The sequence below is a fragment of the Alexandromys fortis genome, unplaced genomic scaffold (assembly GCF_014885135.2).
Source record: "Alexandromys fortis isolate MF-2015 unplaced genomic scaffold, M_Fortis_MF-2015_v1.1 scaffold_18, whole genome shotgun sequence".
Lineage (NCBI taxonomy): Eukaryota > Metazoa > Chordata > Mammalia > Rodentia > Cricetidae > Alexandromys > Alexandromys fortis.
Genome location: NW_026067897.1, coordinates 11916744 through 11925934, shown reverse-complemented (window position 1 = coordinate 11925934; position 9191 = coordinate 11916744).

The window sequence follows — 9191 nt, the reverse complement described above, 5'->3', positions numbered from 1 at the left end:
ACAGCTTACTCTGGCGCCTAGTGCTCTACAGTTGGTGGCTAAGGTACCCCCAGGCTCTCTCCCTCTCCCTCCCTGCCTCTCTCTCTCTCTCTCCTTCCCCTTTATTCTTCCTCCCCAAGCCTTGCACATGCTAAGCTGCTGCTCTGTACTGAGCTTTTCCCTGACTTGGTCTGGAAATCTGTTCACTAGAAGGGCAAAGGTCATCCAAACAGAACCCACTCTGTGAGCACAGCAACAGAATCCTCAGATAATAGCAGGAAGGGGAAATGTTGCCAAAAACATGAAAATCTGAGTAGAAAATTGCCTTCGCAGATACAGTGGTTATTATGCCGTGCACACCTGTGGTCTCCTGTTCTCAATTCTGTATTATGAGGAATTATCAGTAGTACCTCTGCGTTGCCAGAATAGAGAAGAGATAAATGATAATAGCCTTCAGTCTTTTGTTAAAGTTCTGTGACCTTTAAGCTACAGAAACTTGGGCCGTACACAAATTGCCAGCCAGGCGAGCTGACTTGGTGTCAGAGTTAAGCTGTAAAAATGGCTCATTTTAAGGGCAACCGCAAAAGTGACTCAGCTGGTTAAGAAAGGTGATGGAGAAGCCATGAAAGACTCTGTGCCACTAAATGCTCGCGCCTCTCAGTGAGTTCCTCACAGGGAGCTTATCAGCGGTGATTTGCCAGTTATCAGATGCAGTGTGGGCAGCAAATCCTTCTCCATTAGCAGCTCTGGGCCTCAAAATGAGCAGGTGTGTTCTTTGCGGTGAACTAATGCTGAAAGACTCAAAATGGCAAATGTTCCTTGAGATAGCGTTCTACCAAACTAATGGCATTGTTGGACGTGTTTGGGGCGGTTTGTTCCTTTATTAAACACAGCCTGAGTAACTCTGAGTGACTCTGTGCCTGTCACCAAGAGTACAGAGATGACACCTACTTTCTTGTCTTGTGCCACCGTCAGCTCAGAAGCAGGCACTGCCTGAGGCTAAGGAAGGATGTGCAGTTGAGACCAACTGTCACGAAGCTGTGTGAGGAGATAAGTGTGGTTGTTTGACTAAAGTACTTGTATTCGTCTTTGCAAGTTATGCAATTAAATTGATAGATTTTAATAAATGAGAAATGTGATTAAATCTCAGTTTGACAGGATCTTACTCTGACAGAAGGCTGGGGAAGCGAGAGCAGAGCGATCCAGGCAGCTGCTGTCTAGGATAGACAGGATGACGATGACTGTTTAGCAGGAATACAAAGAAGGACGTGGACTCAAGGGGGACTCAGAGACCACCTTGAGCAGTTCCGCCTAGAAATGAGTGTTACGGGGACGGTCACTTGTCAGTCTTGTCGTATACGAGTTGGTGCCGTTTACACAGACAGTACGGCAGTTTTGAGGGGTGGGAAGGGTGGCGTGGACAGCTGGGTGAAGGATGCTCGTGTATGCGAGGGAAGGTATCAGTGGGCGCCTAGATATAAATACATAGACGACGAGGAGAGATCTGGGCTTGGCTGCAGACGTGAGGGCGATACCACCGATACAGAGAGGCTGGAGGTAGGTGTCTGTAACCCGTTATAGTTTGGACCCGACAGACCATGGCAACGTCAAATAAACAACAGTTTAGGTTTCGAGGGAAGGGTGCAAACATGCTTTCCAGTGCGTAGTGGAAGTTTTTTTCAGGTGACTTTGTTGATGTCACCGGAGCTCTTAGAGGGCAGTGTTGTATTATAAAACTTCATGCTATTCTAAGTAGTTCTAATTTATTTACCACACCAAAAAGGGATATCATATTCTCAGCAAACAAAAGGGACAGGACTTCATCTACCTACAATAATTTTCAACAGGAACACTTCTTTCCTCTTCAAAACTAACTACACAAGTGCATGATTTATTCATTATGCCCCATTTGCATCCCTAGAGACAGATTTTGTCTCTTATTTCTGCATTGTGACAGGGTAAAGAGTCTGTCAGGGCTATTTTTACAAAATTTAAATGGTACAGATTTTGATTTTCAGTTACCTGTGCATTTACCAAGTACAGTTCTCAATCAAGATACACAATAAATATGTCCCGAGAACATAACTCATTTTTAATGATAAAGTTCAGACTAATACTAATGGAAATAATATTTAAAGGCATATTCAAATGAGCAAACTTAAGCTTCTAAAGCATTATTGGCCCCAAATCTTTATTTTGACATTTTAAGAGAGCCCTCCAGGTTAAAACCTGAGACGGTGCTCTTATAATAGAGACAGACCTGTGGTCTCTTTTGGTTTTACTACAAAGACATTGAACATCGTGCCGTCCCAGAAGGATTGCACGGAGGTGCCTTTGAATGCACCCTCAGTTGTAGAGGTAGGTGAGACTTTGGTAGTTGCTTTTTGTTGGTGCTTGTACCCTCATAAGGTATCTTCTCGAGAAAAGACTGTATTCATAGAACAGGAAAGATAAAATAAAAGTAGAGCCGTTGAAATATTACTGATAAATAGTAAAATCATGGAAGAAGATAAACAATATCCACAATTATCCTCCCCAAAGCCAGCACTCAATATTTCTATATACTTATTCACAAAACTGTGTCTGGCATTTTTAAAACCCTGAAGTTAAAAGCTAGTGGTCAGAGGCAGAGGTAGCTGACATTTACTTGTAAGCATGGTTAATTGGTTACTTTTCTCACGGCTGTGATAAAATGTATTCCAAGGGCAATACAAAAAGGCAGGCTCCTTGTGGCTTCTAGTGGAAGGTAATTGGGTATTGTGGTGGGGAAGGCATGGGCGAGGGGGCTGGGAGACGGCTGGCAAGTGGCAGCTGTGTCTGAAGTCCGGAAGCAGAGAGGGGGTGTCTGTGCTCCACTCAGTCTCCTTTTTGTTAGTGCAGGTGCCATGCATAAAACGGTGCTACCTGTAGTTAGGGTCGTTTTCCAACCTCAATACATTCAACATAGAAATTCCCTCAGAAGCCGGGCAGTGGTGGCGCACGCCTTTAATCCCAGCACTCGGGAGGCAGAGGCAGGTGGATCTCTGAGTTCGAGACCAGCCTGGTCTACAGGAGCTAGTTCCAAGACAGGCTCCAAAAACCATAGAGAAACCCTGTCTCGAAAAACCAAAAAAAAAAAAAAAAGAAAAAAAAAGAAATTCCCTCAGAGACGTATGGAGGTTTGCCTTCTAGGTGAGCCTAGGTCCTGTAATGCTGAAAGTTAATATTTACCATACACATGAATAACGGCTAAACATTGTTAACATGACTGGGTCGAAGGCGCCTAGAAAGCGGGTAATGCACACTTCTGTGTGTACTGTGAAGGTATGTCCAAGAAGGCTGGAGTGTGGGCACGTGAACTGAGTGGTAACCATCTGCCCTGAGTGCAGACAGCGCCATCCAGTATACGATGGGACCAGACAGAATGGAGGAGAAGAGGAAGGCAGCCCCACACACTCACTTCTTGAACAGGGGGATTTTCTTGCTGTCACCACTGGGCTTGCCAGACACTGGGATCTTCAGTCCTGGGATATGGGCTTGGATGAGTGGTTCTTTTTGAGAGTGCTCAGGCCTTTAGTCTTATATCATTGCAACTTGCTCACTGCCCTCTCACTACCTCTTTTAAAAATATAACGTTTTAATGAACATTAAATTATATATATATTGAATATAAATATGTGCAACTTGATGAGCTTTGTAACGCTGCTCAGATGTATGTGGATGCCCACAGCCAGAGAGCAGATCCATAAAGGTGCTAAGCTTCTGGTTTCATAAAAACATGCAAGGCCAACGGATATCCACAGAGCGCATTTGTTTACCTGACTGCTGAGAACCACCTCTGCAGGAGATGTTTGATTAAGTGATCACACAAGATGGAATATTTGTTACTTTTCTAGTTCTGGATACAAAACACTCAGTAGCAGCAGCTCAAGAGAAAACCAGTTTCAGGGAATATATTCTGTTATGGCAAGGATGGCAAAGTGTTCTTGGTAACAGGGGTGGCCAGTATGACTTGTTCACATCTTAGTGGGTCACGATGAAGAGGGGAATGGAAGCAGGGCTAGTCCATAGTCCTTAGAGTTCACACCTAGTGCTCTAGCTAGGCTCTACATCCCAAATGTTTCTCAACGGAACTGCCAGCTGGGGACCAAGTACAGTACACAAACACACAAGACTGTGGGGGGCAAGGAAGGTGGAACATTTTATACCCAAGTCATCCAGATGGTATGGAAGACAGTATGCTAGGATTGGTCACTCCTGACACCAGGGGCTCATGCTTCTCTTGAGTGGGTCCTGGGCTCAAGAAACAGAACTCTTCAAAGATGTTGAAGTGGCATTTCAAAGGTTAGCTGTGAAGACTGGTCTCTCCCTTGCTTGCACTTTCTCTCGAACTCTTCTTGCCTTCCTCATTGTGGCTTATTGTTGAAGGCAGTTGGGTATTATGGTGGAGAAGGCATGGCAAGTGAACCAGGAGGCAGCTGGTTGTACTGTGTCTGAAGTCAGGAAGGAGAGAGGGGATATCTGTGCTCCACTACCCACCTGGGAATAGTGGTCAGTCACTGGCCAGATGCTGTCAAGGGACTAAAGTTTTAAAGTTCAGAAATTAAATCTTGCAACCACCAAATGAGTGAGCCTCAGAATTGATTTTTTTCCCTGGAAGATAGATCGTAGAAATGGACCCTTGCACAGAGATCCTTTATCTGAGGCCCTGACCAACATTTATGAGTTCCTGCAACAGAAGAACCCAACCAAACCAACAGCGAATTACTAATTTAAGCCACTCAATTCTTGGGGATAATCATTAATAGTTATACAAAAGTAAGAAACTCACTTCCACACACATATCTTCTTTATGTACGTCCATTTTGGAAGACTTAGACACTTCTCTCCTCATCCAGCTTCCCATCCGGTCTTCTCTCCTCCCTTATCCCATGGTCTGCTACTGCAAACAAATGAATGTAAGTCCATCTCTCCTAGGAAACTAAGCCATTTTCATTTTTTAAAAATGTCACTTACAGGAGAAGATAAAAGTCCTTGCTGCCTTTTTAGGAGTCACCTAAAATCTCCAGTGTTGTCTCCAGTTTTGTCTTGAAAATATTGCCAGGAGTTTCTTCATCGTGAACATAACAAGTCGAAAGTACTGAGTTATCTTTATGTTCTACATACCCTCATCTTCAGTCCTAAGCCTCTGAACTCAATTGTTTGCTTAAGACTTTCCTGACATTGAGATCAGGACCATGATCCCTTGGAAAAGAACTCTTAAGAGTAACGCAGCACAGAAGGCTGTGCTCCGCTCTCTCAGAGCAGGGCTGCATTTTGACTCATTTTCTCTGTCCCCCAGAGACTCATTTCAGTGGCACACCCGTGATGACACTTTCCATAATTTTCTCCAATTGCTGGGAACAATTCCTTCTCAGGAGCTCCCAAAGGCTCTTCTGAGCATTGGTTTGCCTTTGTTACATTGCTCTGCTCTGAATTACATTTCTAAAGTGTGTTCTGACAAATACTAACCCCTCAGCAGCATTGTTAGGTAACAGGCTTGAAGAATTCTGCCCATTGTCTTTCATCTTGGATTGTGCTCGTTTACGTGAACATATGGAAGACTCCAAAAGGATCTTTAACAGAGAAACCTATGCATCCTAAACTTGCCCAGTTTGCCATTTTCACATATCATCTGCTATTGTGTGTTGCAGAATGCTTTTGCTCTGTGTAATATCTACTGTCTGTGCCCTATATGTTCTTGAGTATGGTAGTTTCTTAATGATTATTGCATGTGCTAAATGTTCAAGTGCACATCAAATGGTATCTCATTCTTGTAGGCAGCTCTGGCAGACTTCATCTACACTATCATGAACTAAAGGAAATACACAACCCCTGAAAAGTCTCATCAAGAATTTGGAGTTGAGCCGGGCGATGGTGGCGCACACCTTTAATTCCAGCACTCGGGAGGCAGAGGCAGGCAGATCTCTGTGAGTTCAAGACCAGCCTGGTCTACAGAGCTAGTGCCAGGACAGGCTCCAAAGCCACAGAGAAACACTGTCTCGAAAAACAAAAAACAAAAAAAAAAAAAAAAAGAATTTGGAGTTGTTGAAGGCCGTGATTAGTGGGAGACGTGAAGGCAATGAATTACCTACACCACCGGATTTGAAATGTAACAATTGCAAACATTGGGAGAGAGGATCTCTGACTTGTGGAAATCCAAAATAAGAACGGTCAGAAACTCAGCATTCCAATTAAGTATGGCAGCATTAGTTATCCTAAATAAAACTCCCATGAATCAAATCATTCAGAAACACAATCTATATCCTATGACAACTTCGATGATGCGACTGTTTTTGTGATTTGGCTATTGCAGGGCATGTAGGCGCCATATGCTAAGAATTTACATCTACAGCTGGTATCAGTCAGCCTGCTGATCATCTGATTTCTATCGCAGCAAAGGGAGCTGTTCTCCACTAGGATCTGATTAATAGGTGCTGTGACCACTTTGCTCTGTTCATTGTTCTCTGCGGCGCGTCTTTCAGGAGCACAGCGTGCAGAAAGTGGGAAGTACAGTCATCTGTTTAGTATCATGGAAAGCGTTTCATTTTGAAACAGTAATAACCACGCAGCTCTAAGTGGTTTGATTCCAAACACTCAACACAGATGAATAGCGCAACTGACTTCATTATGTGGCGTGTCATACAAGAACAGCTGAGGAAACAAAGCCACATTGTGCAGGCACTTTTGTTCTATGACTGTGGGATGGACAGACTGCTGTCTACATGAAAGCACATGCATTTTGACCGTCTTTCATTATATTATCTTTATAAGCTATCTGTAAACAACAATAATAAACAAACAAACGAAACAGCTGCCACCAGGATGACCTTTTAACTCTTTTGGCCTTCAGCTTAAATTCTGTAATCCAAAAAATGATTAATTAATTAATTAGTAAAAACAGTAGTTGGCCACCTGTGACTAATTCCATAGAAGTACAAAAAACAGAAAGTGATTTGTACAAATCATAGATGATCATTTCCTTATGCCCGCACAAACCTTTGATCCGAAGCTCTTGATATGAAATTTAAGCCTTGAAGCAAACACAAGAGATGGTATGTTTTTGAGTATTTCTACGTGTTTTCCTGAGGCTTGGTCACTAGTCAGACTCCTTGGGAGGGGATAGAGCCCTTCAGAGTAAGGGATTAGTGGAAGGGAGTCAGGTAATTGGAGGATGACCTTGGAGGGATACAGGGACCTTCCAGCTCCTTCTCTCCTCAGTCCCTAAGGAAAATAATTATCCCGAAGATGGCTGGTTGCTTAACAAATGTTACCTTCTCTTTGGCTTACATGAAAGAAATGAATTAAATGCAATTTCGCAATGAAAAACCTACTGAGATTTGTTCATATTTGAATCTGACTTAGCACTGAAATGGATACTTAATGCAGTAAGAAGAATTTGATATTGAAAATTCTTAATTCATTAGCAAATGCAAAATTTCATCTTTGGAATTTGTGTCTTGGCTTACAAATTCTAGTGTAGCAAAACCAGAGGGATCTGACAATATAATTGATCCAGGATATCTTCTTGTATATCTAAATAAAAGTTCATTGGGGTGTAGCATCTTAGGAACTTAGCCATACTCAGGCTTTTGAAAAGATTTCCCGATTTTTAGAAAATTTTATTAGACTTTTATTTTGTAAATAACTCTGAGGTGTACAGTGGGTGAAGGCATTTGTTGTTAACCCTAATCTCTGGGATTATGAATGTGGTTGAATGAGAGAATAGACTCTTAACAGTTTGTTCTTGGCCTTCGTTCACTTCAAAACATGCAGGCATGCATGTGTATGCATTCTCTCTCTCTCTCTCTCTCTCTCTCTCTCTCTCTCTCTCTCTCTCTCTCACACACACACACACACACACCAAAAGGGCATAAAATATAGAGGATCATTTTATGTTTTACCCCAGAAAATATAGAGAATTCAGCATCCCCAAACCCCACTTCTTCAGTCGCTTGTATGGTAAAATCTTGGGTTGGTAGTGTACATGTAACAATTGGTGAGCCAGTGCTGACACATATCATTAACTAAGACCATAGTTTTTATTACAGTTGGCTCTTTTCATTGTGTGGTTCTACAGAGAATTGCAAGCTTCAAATCCCCAGTTACAGAATCTAGACTGCCTTTCTCTACAGAACATAAACCATTCTGTTTCTCTCTCTCTCTTTCTCTCTCTCTCTCTCTCTCTCTCTCTCTCTCTCTCTCTCTCTCTCTCATGCCACACCATACATTTACTCATTTTAAATTATTATTGATAAATTTATATTATTATCTATCATGTTTATAGCCGTTCTCCATTTATTTTCTTGGTTATTTCTTTTTTTCCTTTTTCTTTCTTCTAGTTTTTACTGACTTGAATAACTTTAATTGTACATTTTATAATTCTATTTTATGTTCTTTCCTAGAATGTATTAATTATAGCTTGATTTTTTTGTAGTGATTGTACTAGATTGGAATATGTTTAAATACATATACAACTAATGTAAATCTATTTTCAATCACATGTTCAGTCATCAGTGTAAGTACCTTATATCACTGTTTCTGGTTCTTCTATTCTTCATAAAATGCATCATTAATTTTGTGTGTAGAAGCTAAAATCAAATTCAATGTTGCTAGCATTGTGTTGAGCCATTACATAGCCATTCAATTTGGAAAAGCAAGAGAAGCCATACCGTTTCACTTTCTTCTCTGTCTCCCCTGATGTGCTTCTTTTCTCAGTGTGGAAATTTCTAAGTTTCTAACTAACGATTTTCATTCTAATTGAATGAGTAAATCTATTGGCAATAACTGCTTTTAGCATTGTTTATCTTTCAAAACTCTTTACTTAACTTTCCTCCTTTTAAGGCTAACTGTGCTGGATATAGCAATCCAAACTATTGGGGTTGACTTTCAACATACTAACCTTCTAGCTTGAGTACTTAGAAGTCCCTTGTGCCCCCTCTGTAGGAAAGTATTTCTCTCTCTCTCTCTCTCTCTCTCTCTCTCTCTCTCTCTCTCTCTCTCTCTCTCTTATCTTGTCCTTTGTTTTCTGCTGTTTGAATATAATAGCATGAGAAGTACAGGTTTATCTTTGTTATATTTTGTGAGATAACATTTCTTTAAGTAGCCTTGGCTGTCCTGGAATTCACTATGTAGACTGAGTTTGACTTGAACTCACGAATATTGGTCCCGTACCTCTCTAGTGATGAGCTAAA